This window comes from Schistocerca serialis, chromosome 1 (assembly GCF_023864345.2).
Source record: "Schistocerca serialis cubense isolate TAMUIC-IGC-003099 chromosome 1, iqSchSeri2.2, whole genome shotgun sequence".
Classification (NCBI taxonomy): Eukaryota; Metazoa; Arthropoda; class Insecta; order Orthoptera; family Acrididae; genus Schistocerca; species Schistocerca serialis.
The window spans coordinates 608,001,545-608,022,041 of record NC_064638.1 but is presented as its reverse complement, the minus strand read 5'-3'; the positions used below and the strand labels follow the sequence as shown (position 1 = coordinate 608,022,041).

The 20,497-nt window shown below is 41.3% G+C and overlaps 1 protein-coding gene and 1 long non-coding RNA gene across 2 annotated transcripts in view; both read left to right on the top strand.

Moving 5' to 3' along the window:
* The window catches only part of LOC126477634 (uncharacterized), a 54,393-nt gene extending 45,169 nt beyond the window's left edge, over positions 1-9,224 (top strand). The window contains exon 2 of the long non-coding RNA XR_007587434.1: positions 5,952-9,224. This is a non-coding gene — a long non-coding RNA (uncharacterized LOC126477634). The remainder of the gene's footprint in view (positions 1-5,951) is intronic.
* The window catches only part of LOC126419029 (DNA repair protein RAD51 homolog 4-like), a 205,099-nt gene that overhangs the window by 128,994 nt on the left and 55,608 nt on the right, over positions 1-20,497 (top strand). The gene's annotated exons all lie outside the window — the stretch shown is intronic.

The window sequence follows — 20,497 nt, the reverse complement described above, 5'->3', positions numbered from 1 at the left end:
GTGGCTCGCTCCCAATTTTTATTCGGAACTTCCTCTCCCTCCGTACCTTCCGTGTTCAAGTCCGAGGCTCCTTTAGCTCCTCCCGTATCCAAGAGAATGGGGTTCTGCAGGGCTCTATATTGAGCGTTCCACTATTTTTAGTCACTATAAATGGCCTAGCAGCAGCTGTAATGGCGTCAGTGTCGCCCTCCTTATATGCTGACGATTTCTGCCTTTACTTCAGTTCCTCAACCATTGCTGTTGCTGAACGCCGACTACAGGGAGCCATTCAGAATGCGCAGTCACGGGCTCTCGCCCACGGGTTTCACTTCTCTGCCGACAAGACCTGCATTTTGCGCATCTCTCGGCGATGGACAGTCCGTCCTGACCCTGCACTTTTTCTTGAAGGCCATCCACTGTGGGTAGTCGAAACGTATCGCATTTTAGGACTGGTTTTGACGCCCGGCTAACATGGCTCCCCCACATTTGTCAGCTTAAACAAAAGTGCTGGCGGCATCTTAATGCCCTTCACTGCCTGAGCAACACCACTTGGGGGGCAGATTACTCTGCGTTGCTACGGTTCTACAAAGCCCTAGTTCAGTCACAACTTGACTATGGGAGTGTAGTGTATGGTTCGTCAGTGTCCTCAGTATTGAAGTTGCGATCCTGTGCACCACTGTGGGGTCTGTCTAGCGACGGGCACTTTTCGAACGAGTCCAATGGCCAGTCTACTAGTGGAGGCTGGAGTCCCTCCATTACACATCAGGCGCCACCAACTGCTCGCCCACTATGCAGCGCACATCTATAGCTTGCTTCAGCATCTGAATTACCATCTTTTGTTCCCGAACACAGTGGTTCATCTCCCGAAACGGCGGCCTCAGTCAGCGGTAACAATCGTTGTACGTGTCCGTTCCCTATTGTTTGAACTCGAGTCCTTTCCTGCACAGCGTCTCGTGCGGGTCCATACACATATGCCTTTGTGGTGTATGCCTCGGCCGCAACTACAGCTGGACCTATCCGCATTTTCATAAGGACTCCGTTCCTCCTGAGAAATTCTGCAGTCACTTCTTATCAATCCTTGACGAATCCCAGGGTTCTGAAGTCATCTATACCGACGGTTCACTGGTTGATGGATGCGTATGCTTTGCCTGTTCTCACTCGGCGCATATCGAACAGTGCTCCTTGCCGGATGGCTGCAGTGTCTTCACTGCTGAGCTGGTGTCCATCTCTCGTGCCCTTGAGCATATTCGTTCCTGCTCTGGTGTGTCCTACCTGGTCTGAAGTGATTCGCTGAGTTGTTTACAGGCCATTGATCAGTGCTACCCATGCCATCCTCTGGTAGCAACTATCGAGGAGTGTGTTTATGCCCTCGAACGATCTGGTCGATCAGTGGTCTTTGTATGGATCCCAGGGCATGTTGGAATCCAGGTAAATGAGCTCGTTGAGAGGCTGGCCAAACAGGCCACTCGTATGCCGCTTCTGGAGATTGGAATACCCAAACGCGACCTCTGATCAGTGTTACGCCACAAATTTCTCTGGATTTGGGATGCTGAATGACTCAGCTTAGTTACACCCAATAAACTCTGCGCCATCAAGGAGAGCACAACTAAGTAGAAGTCTTTTTTGCAGGCTTCTCGCAGGCACTCTGTGGTCCTCTGCCGCCTTTGCATCGGCCATAGTTGGCTGACACATGGATATTTATTGCGCTGCGAGGACCCACCTCTCTGTCGATGTGGTTCGACATTGACGGTGGTCCGCATATTGTTGGACTGTCCGTTTTTAACTCCGCTGATGCTGACGTTTGCGCAGCCTGATACTCTCTCTGCACTTTTATCAGATGACGGTGCAATGGCAGACTTAGTTTTGAATTTTATTCGTGCAGGGGGCTTTTATTGCTCAATCTAAGTGTTTGTCCCTTTTCTTGCGTTGAGTCCGGCCTTTGGCCTACGGTTTTAGATTGGGGTTTTTAGCGTATTTCTTGGTGGTTGGCTTTTCCATTTTTGTTTCCATGGTTGGCCGACCACTGTCACACTCTGTGTGCTTTTAATTCATTTTGTCTGGTCTTTGTCTGTGTCCTTCTTGTTCTGTGTTGTCCCTTGTCATCTCCGTTGCTTGTTTTTTTTATTCCTTGTACAATTTTGTGGCCATGGAACAAGGGTCCGATGGCCTTTGTAGTCTGGTCCCTTCAACCCCCCACAAACGCCCCCACCCCCCACAAATGCCCCCACCCCCCACAAATGCCCCCCCCCCACAAACCCACCCCCCCTCACACACACACACACACACACACACACACACACACACACACACACACACACTCACAATAAGATGTACCGCCATAATCGGGCCAGAGTTCCAGTTTATATTTCTTGACACATATTTTTCTTAGTGAACTGAAGGAAATATTAAGTTAGCAGAACATATAATATGGGATGACTAATTAAACAACTGTGATAATGTAGTATATAGATTTTCCACTTTGTATAGAATTTTTTGTACCTTTTACGAGATGTGATGAAGATGGGAGGGTTTGTATCAGTTTTGAAAGGGGTGGGTATTGTGTATAAAAGAATGGTTTATGAAAACACACAAATCATGACTAACATGAGACACACACCACACCTTTCAGACAACCCTCACAAACAAGTGTGCCTGATTCTTCACCATTTGCCATTTCCATAGGGTTGCTAAGATTTCCTTCAGCGACCTCAAGGGTGAAGGTGGGAATGTCCATTCTGTAGGAGACGATTTAACACCAAACCTCCTCCAGCTTCTCACTCAAGTACCTGTGAGGTAGGGATCCTGGAGAAGAGGCGTGGGAAGGGTTTCCTCTTTTTGGGGCTATCTTCTTTCCCTTCTTCAGTCTTAGCAACCATTTCTACTTATTTCCTTTCTTACTTCTCATTTGAGGACCAATCTATTTTTCCCTCTTTCCATATTCATCTACTTCTATTGCAGAAGTCCTTCCTCGTTTCCAATAACCTACATCTTATCTTCAGATAAGAAGGCTGAAGAATCAGACTACACAAACACCCATCTGCATACACACAAGAAGACATTTAAACACAAACAAATTACAGATTAGAAACCTGATGCGATGTGAGGACCGCCAGATGTGGTAGGTGATGTAGACAATGTATAACCGTAATATGCGCGCCCCCCCCCCCCCCCCCCCCCCCCACACACACACACACATGCAGTATAAAAAACTGTGACAATTTCCAAATTTCCGAGTACACATAAGAAGGAGGCATGAATAATGAAAGAGAACATAAGCCAAAGAGGAGGTAGTTGTGCTAGTCATTAAGGAATGTCAGCCTAACAAATATTCTGATGAATTGTAGGATAGTGGGACTCGTATAGCATAAGTAAACATTTTATCTACTGAATAGTACATCCAGATGTGGTATCTAATACAGGTGTAGGAGTTGATGAGTAGAGGAGGACTCTAGGGAGTTGATGATGTATTAAGAAAAATAAATGCGAAGTGTAGAATAGATTTTTACCAGAAAATATGTAATTATAGTATAACAGTACCAGAGAAGGAAACTTGCTACTCACCATATAGTGGAGATGCTGAGTCGCGATAGGCACAATAAAAAGATTCACACACTCATAGCTCGGCCATTAAGGCCTTTGTCAGAAGTAAACACACACAAACACACACACACACACACACACACACACACACACACACACTTATGCAAACGCAACCTGCACACACGTCTGCAGTCTCAGAGAGCTGAAACTACACTCAAACTACACTCAGGGGTGCATACCCGGCATTTACTGAATATAAAGGGCAGGTGTACCTACATGGAGATAGGACAACCTGTAGCCTGATGAATGGGGATGTTGTATAAAGGGGCATACCTACCAGAATGGAAAGAGGAAGTGCACTCATACAGTCAGCCCACAGGCAAGGTATAGGAACCGATCCTAGGGGAAAAGGACAGTATCATGACAGAAGTCACACATTTTATGGGGATTATACTGGTAAGTTTGAATTCTATACACAACAAGTATTATTACATTTTATGTACGTTTACAAGTGTACAAAGGAACACTTTCATGGTACCCAGAGTTCCTCCAAATTACATAAAATATTGAAAACAGTACAAACTTAAAAAAGGTAGTACAAAAAGTTGAGAACCGGAGATAGATTGTTCATATGTCATAAAACACCTGAAAGTTGTGATTGGAAAGATAGCAGAAAAAAAAAATAGTCTTTATGATTCCTAGATATTAAAAGAGCTTACACCAACATTAAGTGTAATGCTCACGTTTTATTATCAAAGTAAAGTGAAGGAAAAAAGAATAGCTAAATAGTAAATAAAAGGTTATTCTTGGTTATTAAAAGATGTGGAATGTATACTGGTGAAATGTGAATTGTTATTATATGTGGTATCAATGTACATAATAACTGTGTATAAAATATCGCGTGTTCAATCTTGGGGGGGGGGAATATGTAGTGCTTCCGAGAATTTCTGTGTAAATTCTAGAACCACTCTGCCTTCCACTGTCTCAAACACCAGATGTTTTAGTTGTGAGTGGGAGAAAGGAACCCTATTTACTGCACATCACCTGTCTGTGTGCGCAGGCTTGAAACTTATCGTGAGATGACCGTAGACCCGGCGATCGAATCGCACCAACAAGTGTTTGCCGGTCGCACTATGAAAGCCGTAATGAAAGAACAGGGAGTGTTTATGTATTATGTGCTGTTTTATAACTTCTGCTGTTGTAGTGGGGGGGGAGAACAGTTGAAATGCTGTTAAATGGATGCTCATCTTGGACTCGGAGAGGATAAGACATGTATTCAGATTCAGGATGATAATGGACTTCGTTTTTAAGCCAACTTTCTCTTATGTATCAGTGAACTTTGTTTCTAACCTTTGGAGATGCGAGGAGACTTACTTGACAGTGTTTGTTTATGTGGAGAACGAGATTTGTAAAAGTTTGATGTTTAAATATAAGTTGTTAAGTGAAGCAAAAGAAACTGCTTATGTCTGCTTATTTTTATAAGTAGAAAGAGTCTTGAGGAATTCCTGTTCCTTGCAAATATACTTCAGAGATGAAGAGAAAAGGAGGTTTCAGCAGCAAGCTCACCAGGAAGGAAAGTCGGCTGACCATCTCAAGTAAGTCGTATCATTAAGGAAGTGGGAGTTTACACACATACCCCACCACTTTAAGTTGTCCAAACCGTTAGAGTGTCGCCATCAACTGCTGGGGCAGGCTGTGCCTGGTCGGTTGCACGAGGAGTGTCGTCTGTTACCAAGTCCTGCACTGGATTAAAGAAGTGTGTGGCAGTGGGCTCTGTCAAGCCATACGCCAATTCGACCCTGTCGATCGAGACTTTAGCTAGCCAACCGCTATACTCAGTATCTGACATCTTCCCACAGCGTTACCATGGGGTGCAGTCCTGAGAATGGCAGCTGAAATGGTGGCTGTACTACATCAGTGCACAGCATCACTTGCATGCAGTGCTGTAGGTCTGCATGGACAAAGGGTTTGCCAGCACAGTGCTGCATCGATGGGTGTGGTTAGAGGCCAGCCACGTGACTGCGCAGGCGTTCTGCAAGTGGCGAGGCTGAGGTATTGTGTGGTGGTAGTAGTACTATCTCCATGAATACTTTGGGGATGGTGAGAGACTTGCATAATAATAATAATAAATAATGATATAATTAAAATGGAAAAAAACTAAAGGATAGTACAATTGTATTATTACTAAATGTTCTGTGTGTACTATTGAGCTATTCTTCATTCACTTTACCTTGCATCGCTTCTTTGTTTGTGTGTGTGTGTGTGTGTGTGTGTGTGTGTCCATCACTATATATATGTTTCGATTATATTTGTCATCTTTTGAAAGTTCTTATACTTCTGTTAATCTTATGATACTTCTGTTAATCTTATGATACTTCTGTTAATCTTATGAAATAGGACTGTGAACTTCCTCTCTTGCATTTCAATTGTAGATGCAGGCAGCCGACTCCAAGGACACCAGTGCCTTTCAAGATTCAGGAAATTCTTCCAACTTGGCTACACTTCACTTCAATAAAAATACTCAGTACTGTTATTAAGTCTTCTCTTATTCAGAATCACATACAATACAAAATGTTCATAGCATGTCATACTTTGAACAATACATCTTAACCAACCTTCTACATATGAAAGAGTGAAACAAAATCATGTACAAAGAAAAGTGAATGAAGATTTTTGTTCATTTGTCTGTGCCCTATTGCACATTCATAATTAATATCTTTGCCAATGCTTATGGTCAGTCCTTACTTCTGTTGTTATCACTGTTTCTCTCTCTCTCTCTGTTTTTCCCCCTTGAATTAATTTTAATTTTACCATATCTGGGAGGGGGATCTTACACCATGTACCTACACAATTGACCCCACTCTGTATGTTGAGATGGTATGGAGACGTACAGTATTTTTGCATGTACATATTTATATTTACATTTGCCAATAGAGGTCTGTGCCTTTCATTTGTCGGCTTCTCTTTTATTTAATGGAACTGATGTGCCAGCTTATCCTAAGTATGTTAAAGTTCTACAAGAAATTGAAAGATTATATACATAATTTGATAGTTCATTACATATTTTAATTTAGCACCCTGACGTTAATGTTCAGTTTGCTTTGGCCTTGCTGTCAGGTTTTGCGCTTGTGCACTAGTAGGTTTGGCGGCTAAGCACGAGCCACTAACGATAAATATGCTAGTTGCTACCGTCGCAAGTGTGTGCACTCATTTTGTTAGTGTTAATTTTACACTGAGTGTCACACTTACACCTGAGTATTACATATTAAAGAATTCCCGTGGTGTTTCTCTTCTTTCTGGGTGCAGTGTTTGTATGCTTATTGTTGAAAATCTGACGCTGTGGCAGAAGATCTCCATTCTTGTGGCCTGGGTGTCATTATTACCTGTCGTATTCACATTTTCAGCAGAGAAAACCTTGGCCAACAGCATCTGTCGACTAGCTAAGTACTGGCTTGAACAATTATGGTTCACTTATTAATGTATCAGATGTTGTGAGACACAATACTTGGAGATTACTTTGTTGCATACGTATGTTAATGTCACCACACTTCACCATCCACTTTGTTGAAAGAAACACAGACACAAAGAGACATTTTATATATTGCTTGTCTTTAAAGTTCACTCCTTTGCATGTAGTTTGGTTTCCAATGAAAATTCATACAAGTATTGAGTTACAACAATACAGAACATGATAGCTTATACCTATGGCTGACATTCCATCCATCGCTTACATTACGAATGTAAATTTCTAAACTTTTAAAATGTCATAAATTTTTCATTAACTACGTTCTTTTACTACAGTTTGTTAGTTAGTTTAAACTTAGCTTCATACACATCACATATACAGATTAATTATGTAATACATTATTATGGGAAAATACAAGCATATGATACATTTGTACTTCATTTTATAGATAGGCTTTTATCACTTATGGGCACTCATTTCTTCCTTAGGTAGGAGGGAGAAAAACATCCAAAATAGGACTAAAACATTACGCTTTGTTGACCTAACTACACTTAGTACTGCCTCCTTTGTTTGGGAAGGAAGAAAGGAAATACTCATCAACTGGTTCAGGGATTTATGAGGAAATGTTACTTGTACAATCATGGACTAGTTGCCAAGGAACTCTTTATTTCATGGAAATGATGTGTAGTGACTAATGATTCGTGTACTATCATGTTGTTTCTCCTTGCACTAGTGGTGCTTACTTCAGTTCATGTGTAGCTTAGTGTTAATTATGAAGAAGATTCACCCATCATAGACTTATCTTTCTCGAATACTTGGAAATGTCATTATTTATGCTCTCATGTGACATGATTAAAATTTATTGGTTTTTGTAAAATCACATGCTTAAATGTTTATGCATATTTTGCAGTGAATAGGTATTGGTAAATGTCATGGAGCTATACTGCAACAATGCATATTTTTATTTTTCATTGCCTTCTGACCTTTTTATAAATATCCTTAGAACTAAATTGTTTACTCGAGGTGTGGCGTGTTTATTCATTTGGTACCTGCTGCTCTTGATGTAATTATCTTCTTTTGCACTGTGATGATACACTGATAACTGGAAGAAAAAAATTTAAAACTAACTTAAAACTATTTGCATTATGTAGCTCGGTGGCCACTGATACATTTGCTCATTACACACGCCCGCAGATATTTCCAACTTTTTTAAAATTCATACACATTCATTTATTCTGATACCCTTTATGATCATTTACCCTGCAAAGAGAATTATTTGACATTTCCTACGGTATTTTATCGTTTCTTCTTAGCTTATACATCTCGTATATTTCCTCATAATGTAACGTGTTGTCAAGATTCATATTTGTATTGCTCTCCATTGTTTCATACATGAGCAGTATGTTGCTCTGGGAGATGCACGACATTGTCTTGACAATTGTAAACATTGTGTCGTCAAGGTTATTGTGCTGTGGAATGTCGCTATCATTGGTGACACCTGTGACACTCATCTCTGACCTACTTACACTTTCTGTGGTCAGCATGCACAGCACCTGAACTTCAATTGTTCGATTGCGCAGTTCTATGCCATCTTGGCTGATTGCATTTTTGCTATTGCAGTGGACATATATTTTTCTGCCATGTTGTATGAATGTGCAAAAATAAAAATTTCATAATAAGTGGTAAAATTGTGTATGCTAATTATTACACTTGATAATTGTAATTTACGTGATGTCAAAGCCTGTTTTATGACTGTGTAGTGCTCCCAGAATTTTACAAAAGTCTGGAGACACTTGTGATTCATCCGTTTCGAACACGCGTTATTTTAAAGCAGGACGTAAGGATGAGCATGGGATACTGCACCCATTTATTGTTTGTGCAGGCAAAACTGGAAGGGAGATAATTCTTCGGCGCTGGCAAGTGTTCAGCGCGACCTGCCAAGAATAATCAAATACGGCCCGGAAGATCTGTGGCCGGCTGCAAAGAGTAATGTAGCTTTGTATTGTTGAAAAACAAATGGAGTGACTCGAGGTAGTGACTGTTCATTAGACGTTGAACTGCTGTTGAGAGTACATGGACTGGACGTGGATAGTCAGCCACTATAAAAGCTTATGTATTAACTGTGTTCAAAAATGTGTAATTAACTGATTTTGGGTGCCCGGTAATGTGTGGGCTTACGTCATAAAGTTTAGTTGTTTTTTTGTACAAAGTGGAAATAAATATGTTCTGGTGCATTGAATGATATTACAAGAGTAGCGTATTTTTTAAATAAGAAGAGAGAGAGCGAGAGAGTGAAAATTTCCCCTTCCTAGCAGTGAAATCTTCGGAGAAGTGTCCGGTGCTAGTAGAAGACATAGGCGCTGCAAGGAAGCAGAACCAGCTTTCTTCAACAAGTAAGTCCACGAAAACGCTTAACATTACACAGGTGGCCCTACCGCAACTGCTATGATACGCAAACTATTGTGTCGCAAAAAATTCCTGTAAATTTTCCACAATAAAATTCAAGGGAGGGAATAATGAGGAAAAGATTTCTGTCTACATCAAAAGAGGTGCTACCAAGCTTATCCGTGCAAGCAACTTGCATAGCCATCCTCCCTTTGCTGCACTGAACAAAACAGCTTACTATGGAAAATTTTGTGTAACCTGGTTCCAATTCTTATTTCTTTCCAAAATTTTCTCCACAATTTTTTTTCCTTTTTGCTTTACTTGCTCCCTATTGTGATTCATGTAAACAGAAAATATGGACAATTAGTTTTTATGACTAATAACCATGTCATAGAAATTTCTTACTATAACAGTAGTTAACAAACCCTACTTACAACTGGTGCCCTGAAGTTGTGGCACTTAGGTCACCAACAGTTGTATAATAATAATAATAATAATAATAATGATAATAATAAATTAATGATGATATAATTAAAATGGAAAAAATTTAAGGATACTACAATTGCATTTTAGTAAGTGTTCTGTGCGTACGAAATTGTGCTATTCTTCATTCACTTTATCATTTCATCCCCATCGACGCGCAGGTCGCCGAAGTGGCGTCCAATCGAAAGACCTGCACCAGGTGAACGGTCTACCCGACGGGAGGCCCTAGCCACACGACATTTCCATTTACCTTGCATCACTTCTTTTTTTATGTGTGTGTTTGTGTCCATCACTATATATATATTTTAATTATATTTGTCACCTTATGAAATAGGACTGTGGACTTCCTCCCTTACATTTCAGTTGTAGATGCCGACAGCCGACTCCAAGGACACTAGTGCCTTTCAAGATTAAGGCAATTCTCCCAACTTGGCTCCGCTTCACTTCAATAAAAGTACTCAGTACTGCTATTAAGTCTTCTTTTATTTGGAATGACATATAATACAAAATACTCGTAGCACGTGTTACTTTGTGCAACACATCTTAACCATCCTTCTACGTAGAAGAAAGTGAAACAAAATCATGTACAAAGAAAAGTGAATGAAATTTTTTGTTCATTTGTCTGCGCCTTACTGTGCATTAATTACTAATGTCTTTGCAGAAACTTAAGGTCAGTTCTTACTTCTGACATTATTGTTGTTTCATTTTTTTTAAAAATAAATTTTAACTTTACCATATCCAGGGGGGTGGGGAGAGGGCCTTTCACCATGTACCTACAGACTGACAGTAGATGATGTCTGTAGGTGAGACTCTGATCTCTTCCTTTGGTGTCACTCGCAGGCCAAGGAGTACGGGTGGCAGTGCTTCCATCCAGGTGGAGTCATGGCACATTGGAGACACTTTCGGCATATGATGGGGCCCAAATTGTGCCACCCAGGTGTCAATGACCACCTCAGTGACGATGTCCACTATGGTGTTGTCTCTGGACAGTGGGCATGAGTGTCACCATAGTGTTAGAACTGGGACGTGGGCAGAGTTGAAAGTGCTGTGCCGGAATTTTGTCAGGAGAAATGTGCAGTGCATGCTGTCATAACATGGGTGGGCACCAGTTCTAGATGTAGGCCGCTGGAGGGATCCTTTCTGAAGCTTTCCAGTTCTCCATCGCCCTTCTGTTCTTGTACAACCTCTTCAAAGTTCACCGGGTTGGAGATGACTACACAATTGCAGGACAAGCAATCGACGACGATGTTGTCCATCCTGGAAATGTGTTGAATGTCCATTGTGAACTGGGACACATACTGCAACTACTGTAGTTGGCATGATGAACAGTTGGTGTTGATGGCCCAGAAATCCTATGTTACAGGTGTATGGTTGGTGAAGATAATGATGGATGGGCTTCTGCCAATGAGCAGAAGTGTTTCACTGCCTGATACGTGGTGAGCAGTTTACAGTCATATGCACTCCAGGAGAGCTGCCAACAACTTCCGTGAGAAGAAGTCTAGTGGCTGCCAGCTGCCGCCAACATGTTGTTAAAGCACTGCACCAATAACAGTCTGGCTGGTATCCACATCAACAGCTAACTCCACATCATGTATTGGGTGAGCGAACAGTGCCGCTTCAGTGAGGCACTGTTTAGACGCAATAAAACTTTACTCCATTTCATGTAAATGCAGGTAACAGGAGCCCTTCCTTTTGCTGTGGGGCCACATTATGCAGCAGTCAGGGGTTTGAGCACCACAGAAGTGTTACACAGATGGCACTGGTACAAGGTGACCATCCTGAGCTGACAGTGAAGGACTCTGTGTGTTTCTGGGCATGGCATGTTCAGGATCACTTGCTCTTTGTCTGGTAGAGTTGTGGATCCAGTAGGGGTGATTGTACTGAGAAACTCATTATCTCTGACCCAGAATACACGTTTCAATGGATTGATCACTACGCCAGCTTCACTGAGGCACTGGAAAACAGTTGTTAGGTGACTGCAGTGGAGTTCAAGTGTCTTTTAACCATTGCAAGACATCATCCAGGAAAAGCTGCTTGTTTGGCTGCAAACAAGGAGCACAGCACTTGTTCGCTTTGCTGCCAAAATGGGTGTGATACCAGCAGATGCCATCTGGAGTCTGCTCTGACGTCAGAGGGCTACCATTAAAGTGGCTCGTGCTGTGGTGTTGGCCATACGAGCTCTGCCGCTGCTGCGACACCTGCTGCCTTCTTGCTGTGAGTGCTTCAACCATCGACCTGTGTGCTGAGTTCTGCCATCTGGGTAGCCAAGTTCTGCACGAGGTACTGAAGGACTGTGTCCATTGCCCGGGCTGGGGGAGGCACGTGTCACCCTAGAGTGAAGGTGGCTGGTGGGGGTAAGGGCTTGTAGGTGGCTGCAGGTACCGTGCTTGGTGCAGTTGCCAATGTGTCAGGCACCCTGTCTGCCAGGTCCACTATGTCATCTAGCTGCACATCACCCTGCACTGCTTGCACATGGGTGGGAGGGGGGGGGGGGGCAGGCTACACAACTGGATAGGATGCAACAGTGAATCCAGAACCGTGTCGGACTGTTTGAGGCTCCGTAGATGACGCAGGAACTGCTAAAGCCTCGGGTAGCTGCATTCTTGTTAGCACTGCAGTTGCTGTACTCGTTGACCATCAGACAATGAAATCCAGCATATCAACTCATCCTTAAGCCACTTGTAGGAGGACTGTGTCAGCAGAGCAGTTATTATGTCCCATACCTTGGCTGCATGATTCTGGTCCAGTTGGCTCACTATGTGTCAAAATTTCACGAGGTTGCATGTGATATTGTTACTTGGAAAAACTGCCTCCACTTGGCTAAACCATGTGAATGAATGGGTCGTGGATCCAAATAGGGGGCAGTCTAACCAACAGACATCCAGCACTGGTCGCTGCTCCAGCAGTGGTGGAGGACGGCAGTGTGGCACTGTTCATTAGTAGAAGGCGGCATTGTGGCACTGTTCATTGGTAGAGGGCGGCAGTGTGGCACTGTTCAGTGCGTACGAATTATCATGGGCAGGCTCTGGGTGGACAGAGTCTGCACACATGAGCTATGCCAGCAGCTCACTTTCCAACAACCTATTATGTACCAACACCTCTTCTAGTTGCCTTTGGAGATCCTCCACAGTCGCCATTGTATGACTGCACTAAGTTCTCACATGAAAGGGGACATGCTAAAAGTATGAAACACGTGCAAAGAAAACACACACAAAAAGAATAAACATTTGAGGTCCAAATATTGTTTACATGAGACTATGGGCAAGCACAGAAATGTTCGAAAGTGAGTCTGTTTGCGATTCCTGGTAATTCACGCCTATCGAGTCCATCACAACATGTTTTTGCGTACAAACAGTCACATCAGGGTCACCACTGAAGTGAACAATGTGTGATTCTTTGCCACTTTCAAACCTGTCGTACTGTGGGCCGGCTGATTGCCACACCCACTTAGTAAGCCCAAGCTGTAGGCACATGTGACAGTAATTAAATACATGTGGTTACACACAACACATTTATTCTAGCAATATCCATACACTGAAAAGTTATAATAATTACACTGTAATTGTCCCTGTGGACAGTCATGTGACCATAGTGAATGACTCAAGCACTGAATTCGAGGGTATACACTCCTCAGTAATTGAGCACAAAGTACAGATTTGTGGGCACAGAAGACAATGCATGTGTGTCCTGCTGAGCGTGCAAATGCTCTCTTGTCTCTTGCCGTTTAATTCGCAGGCGTGAGAAATGTAGAGAATGAATGGTGACTGTCCATTGCATATGTGATGGTGGGGAGCGTACGTTGTGCTCAACCCATGTGGGCTGCGGCTGATGAGATTGCAGAATGGTGCAGACAACCATTGAGTAACAGTGGCTAGCTCGCATTGGTGTCTCTCTTTCTGTCCTGCACACTCGTCAGCACCCCATCCTTGCCTTTCTGTGGCCTAATGGTACTTTTGCATGGGGGAAGACGTGGATGAATGTCAGCCCATTGGCTGTGTTGTCTGCAATTAATGTGCTGGTGTCCAAGGCTGCCACAAGCATTCCGGAGCACACCTCCTTCCAGGGGCACTGTTGGAACAACCAGCTTCATGGATTCCCATTTTAATTCCCAAAGCATCTCCGTAATACTTGCAACAAATCCAGCGGCCCTCCTCTGAACTGCTTCAGTGCCTTCCTTTAATCTGACCTGGTGTGGATTCCAAACACTCGAGCAACACTCAAGAGCAGATTGCACTAGTTTTCTACTTGTGATCTCCTTTACAGATGAACCACACTTTCCTAAAATTTTCCCAATAAACCGAAGTTGATCATTCACTTTCCCTATTGCAACCCTCACATGCGCATTCCATTTCATATCACTTTGTAATTTTACATAAAGTAAGCCAACACCCTTGTCTTTAAGTAAACACAGAGAGAAATGTTCTAAGGGCATAACATGCTGAACTGAGGAGCTTCTTTAATTCTTGTATTGGCTCCATTTTAACTTGTTTTGCAGCTGTACGCCAAGGAATTTTACACACTGTACTTCATTTAGTGTATGACCATTAGTGCCTACTTATGGTGCTAAAATGATTTCTTGTTTGAAATTACATAATATGAGTCTCCTTGACAGTAAGACTTAAAGTGTTAGCTGTGAACTACAGCTAGCATATCAAAATTCTCTGGACACCTGTTAATGGACATTAATATGGGATATGTCCACTCTTTGCCTTTATAATGGCTTGTACTCTGCTTGGTATACTTTCAGTGAGTTTTCTGGATATCTGTGGAGGAACGGCAACCCATTTTTCCTCAAGAGCTAGAATCAGAGAAAATAGTGAAATTGGACTCTGGGATGTAGAGTGAAGTCGACATTCTAACTCATCCCAGAGAGACCCAATACATTGGGTCCAGGTCAGTATTCTGGACAGGTGAGTCCTTATCAATAATGTTATTGTCCGTGAGCTACTGCCTCATAGATGCTTCGTTATGATAGGGGACAGGAGGTCATGCTGATACAAACAATCATAACCTTCGAACTGTTCCTCCACTGTATGCACAACACAATGCTATAAAATGTATTTGTGTTCTTCTTCAATTGGTATTTTCTTAAGTGCAATAGGGAGATTACAACCTGGCCACGAAAAATACCAAATACCGCGTTTGACTGATGGCACTATGCACAATGACAGGTAATGTTCTCCAGACATTCACCAAACCCAAACCATTTCTCGAATATATCGAATAGGGTACAGTGTGATTTGTCACTGAAAATCACTCATTTTCAATCAACCAATTTTCAGAGGCATTGTTCTTTACACGACCCCAAGTGTTGCTTAACACTGGCTACAGAAATTTGTGGCTTATCACGAACTCCTTGACCGTGGTACACCATTATTTTTAACTCCCTAGACACAGTCATTATGCTAGCCAGGAGAACTGTGCTAGTATTTTGGAACTCATGAGTGATTCTATCTGTTGATTTCATGTGATTTTTTGCAATCAACCTCCACAGTGCTTGCTGTTCTCTGACCATTACTACACTGGGTCTGTACGGTCTCGGTTTAGCTGTGGTTGTTTCTTCACATTTCCGCTTCACAATCACTTCACCAATAGTCCACAGGGGTAGCTACAGAAGGACTAATTTGTCCCAGAGAGATTTTTTCCTCAAGTGATATCCAATAACTAGTCACGGAGCTCTCCTGCCTGACCACTTCAGCTGTTACTGCTTCTCTACTGACAACAGTATCTTCCCCATCTCCTTTTATACTGTTGGCTCCATCTCTCATGATATGTAGTGGTCAATTCCACATTGCATAGGCTTGTCTAGAAATATTTGACCTTACAGTGTACCTGTAGTCATGTTCAGCTGTTATCTGAGTGATACCTCATAACTAGGTGGACCCACGTATTTTGTCATTTGTTGTTTCATGTAATACACGTTATTACTTAAGAACAAACTTTAACAGGCTCAATTCATTAAAAACAAATTTTAACAATTATACCATTAAGAGCAGGACATGAAACTGGATGTATATAGTTTCCAAAAACAAGAAAAGGTCATACCAACTGGGCTTGGATGGTTCAACAAACAATTTTATCAACTAAATGCATTACAATAGCAGCCATTAAATGGACTAACAAGTTCCAAGCTTGGGAAATCATTACACAGTTGGATAGCATTCGTCCAAATACGAGAAGGATCACAAGTCACACCACTGATTGCAGCTGTTGGAAAAGGCCCCTTAGCACTGTAACTGGTACAAACCAGCAGAAACGTTGACAATAACCTTTAATAAAAATACAATTGCCAAAAATTCAAAGTAAACTGAGACCTACAGTAGACAGCCATCACATCCAACAAGGAATGAACAGCCGAGTTTCACAATAAGTGAAGTTAGCTAATAACTCTGGACCAAAGTAAGATTTGACAGTTTATATTGATAAGTAACAGGTCTTAAACTTAACATGCTGAGAAGGAATAATAATAGTGCAAAGTTTAAATGAATAGTTAAAGAAGTATAATGAGCAGGAACCTCGGGCTTCGCAAACACACCTTAAACCTCCTGAGCTTATGAATTTCACCAAATAGAGAAAACTACTGGTTCCCACTTAATCAGCGACACTCCACCATGACAGGCATTAAACAATCAACTTTACTTAATTTGAGCCACCACAATCGGCACCAGACTGCTGGTTGACCCAGACCCTGTGCGACGACGAAAGTGCTGCCGCGGCAAAAAGCAAACGCACCTCTGCTCCGGGCCGAGGGAACAGGAACCCATCATTTGCTGTCAAAGCTACCCTCCCAACACACATCAAAAGGGAACAGTAATCTACACAAATAAGGCTAACACACAAGAATGCCTAAGAAGTAGGACATGTGAACTAATGGCACATGAGGTTACCAATATAGGTTACAAGTTTAACACTCCTTAAAATTACTGTTGTTCAGATGGAAAAATATCTGCACCCACTGATGCAATAACTCGATCATACACATGTACCACAATTGCTTTGCCTCCCGCACAGATTGTTACACTTTAATTCCTTTCATGGAACTTATAACAGGGAATACTCGTACATTTGTACGACATATGGCCTGGAACACAAATTGTGATTAGTAACACTGACTGATGATGCACTCAATCACTTGTAGGTGCATTAATATAACAGGTCCAATTTCATATAACACAGATATGGCCTTACAATATCAAGTACTTAAAAATAAGAAAACAACACCTAACTCCACTCAGGTATGAAGCAGCCCTGACTTGAAGGATTCTGGCGAGGTGTTATTGCCTCCAATCCTTACAGGGGGTCGTTGAGGTGCTGTAAAATTTAAGCTTGCACAGTAGGCTGCAAACCTGCTGACCAGGTAGCAAGTGATGTATGTAGGTCTTCCTGCAGCCCGCCGCTACCAACCAGTCATGGCTTCTCGAGACCTGCGCTGGACAGCCAGAGGCCCCCAAAAGCGACAACTTGCCAGCCACATGCCCTCCAGCCAACTGTCTCTCCAGTTCCTGCCAAATCAACACCACACACACACACACACACACACACACACAAACACACACACACACACACCTCAACCAAAGATCTTAGCTCGCAAAACACTATCGAATCGATGTCGGCAACCTAAGTAGGTAGTGGCGCCAGTGGAATGCCGTGCCTCCAAAATTAGAGCCTCCATGGCTCACTGAGCTTTGTCTAATAATGTTGAGTTTAGGCCTTTGTTTAATATTTTTGTATCATCAGCAAACAAATAGTTTTGAACTTCTCTATATAATGATTGGAAGATTATTTATACAGGTTACAAACAAAGTGGGTCTAGTACCATTCCTTGTAGAACTCTACATGTTTTGTTCTCCGTTCTAAGATTGGTTTCGTGTCTAAGATCTAGTATGTGAATGAGACCTTCTGCTTTCTGTTATGGAGTTAAGTTTCCATCTGTGCTAGATAGATGTCATTAATTCCATAACACTTAAGTTTTCTAAATAGAATTTTGTGATCCACACAATCAAAGGCTTTGACTATGTCACACAATATACCAACAGAATAATTTTTCTTGTTTAACTCTGCTATTACATATTTTATTTTTGAAGTCTTGTGTTGAGATGGTTTGCTTATCTTCAATTCTGTAGATGAGCACATAGCACATTTAAATGTGGCCTGAGCTGTTGCTTGATTACAAAGATGGATTAAGCATAATCCAACAATTCAGCAAAATATTTTGATATTCTTCTAGCACTTAAGTTATGAGGTTTTGTATTGCTTGCTTTGTAGACAATCCCTTAAGTGAGCCAACTGACAGACAGTTAACAAGCTCTGCTCAAACACTTTTGAAAAAACTGGAAAGAGTGGTACAGATGTTTTGCTTAACTCCAGTTTTGTAGGTGGATGTCACTATAGCATATTTAAGTCTGTCAGCAAATGTGCCCCAAGTTATTGATTATTGATTAATTATAAAAATAGCTTAAGGATAATGCTTTCAACTGAGCAAAAGATTTCAATATTATAGTAGAAAAACTATTATAGCCAACAGAATTACTAGATTTTAATTACATGATGAATTCTGCAATCTCGTCAGGGATTGTATTTTTGAAACTAATGTCTGTTTATAACTTCTTCCTTCCTAATCGGCTTACGGGGTTGAGATATAACTGACCATGATTGCAAATGCCTAATGAAATTTTACAATGAGTAAGGCTATCGTTACCGAAGGAAAATAACATCAGTTAGTTGGAGGAAAGTGTACAACAGACTCCTCTGAAGGAAGAGTCTATTCTAAACTTAACCTAAATACTGATGATAATTTTGAAATGGGTGGAATACAGTGCAACCGCTCACAAACTGCACAGGGTGGAAAAAGGGTACCACGTAATAATTACTACAAAAAAAAAAAAAAAAATACTGATTAGCTAAAAAGAGGTATAATCAAATGGTCACCAGCCCATTAGAACAATGAAACTCCAGAATCTTAAGAAAGGTAATGGCAAAGAAATTTCACCAACGGCTTTGCCGCATTGGTGACACTGGTTCCCATCAGATCACTGAAGTTAAGTGCTGCTGGGCTGGGCTAGCACTTGGACGGTGTGTAGGTACATGTTGAAAGACCCCCGGATATGGGAAAGTTAAAATTTATTAAAAAATAAAAAAGAAACAGCAATTGACCATAAGCACCATTCGGTTTTCTTTGTAGATGATTTTGTTGCACTCTCTCATCTGTAGAAGGATGGTTAAGATGTATAGCTCAAGGTATGAAGTATTACAAGTGTTATATATTATATCAAGTGTTATATATTATATGTGAGTCTGAATAAGACTTATTGAAGTGAAGTGGAGCCAAGTAAGGAGGATTTTCTTCATTTTTGACACACACTGATGTTCTTGAAGTTAGCTGCCTGCATCTACAATTGAAATGTAAGAGAGGAAGTCCGAATAGCCTAACTTTGTATACGCAGAACATTGCTAATAATGCAGTTGTACTATACTTTAAATTTTTTTCCATTTAATTTTTTATTTATTATAATACAACTGCCGACCTGAGTGCCATGACTTCAGGGCACCAGTTGTAAGTAGGGTTTGTTAACTATTGTTGTAGTAAGACATTTCTATGGCATTGTTATTAGTCACAAAAACTAATTGTCCATATTTTCTGTTTACATGAATCACAATGGGAAGCAAGTAAAGCAAAAAGGAAAAAAATTGAGGAGAAAATTTTGGAAAGAAATAAGAATTGGAACCAGGTTACATAAAATTTTCTATAGTAAGGTGTTTTGTTTGGCGCAGCAGAGGTAGGACGGCTATGCAAGTTGCTTGCATGGTTAAGCTTGGCAGTGCCTCTTTTGATGTAGATAGAAACCTTTTCCTCTTTATTCCCTCCCTTGAATTATATTGTGGAAAATTTATAGGAATTTTTCAGTGTGATATGCGTTGACAGTAAAACATAAAGAATTACGACACAATAGTTTGCATATCACAGTAGAAGTAAAAGAGGGTTTGAAGCCACGTAAATTACAATTATCAAGTCCAGTAATTAGCATATGAAATTTTACCATTTTTTGTGACATTTTTATTTTTGCATATACATACTACATGGCAGAAAAATATATCTCCATTTTTGATAGCAATAGTGAAAACGGAATTAGCCAAGATGGCTTAGAATTACACAATCGAACAATTGAAGTTCAGGTGCCATGCATGCCTTCTGCAGAAAGTGTAATTAGGTCATAGATCAGTGTCACAGGTGTGACAAATGATAGCAATGCTCCACAGCAGGATAACTTTGATGACAAAACGTTTGCAATTGACGAGACAATGTCATGCATTTCCCAGAGCAACATACCACTCACAAATGAAACATTGGAGAGTGATACAAATATGAATCTTGACAACACGTTACAAACACCACTTGTTCACAACACAAACATTAACATAGAAGGTACAGCTGACAGCACCACAGTAGTACTGATGCACTGCTATGACAGTTATTATCTAACATAAACATGAAATTAAGTAGTCTCAACACAAATTTCAGTGATGTGAAACAAGATATGAACAAAAAAAAATTGATAATTTAACACATAACCTGAACACCAGCACACACGATCTAAATATAATAAACAAGAACAAAAATGTGTTCCAGGATTTGCAAGACATGGT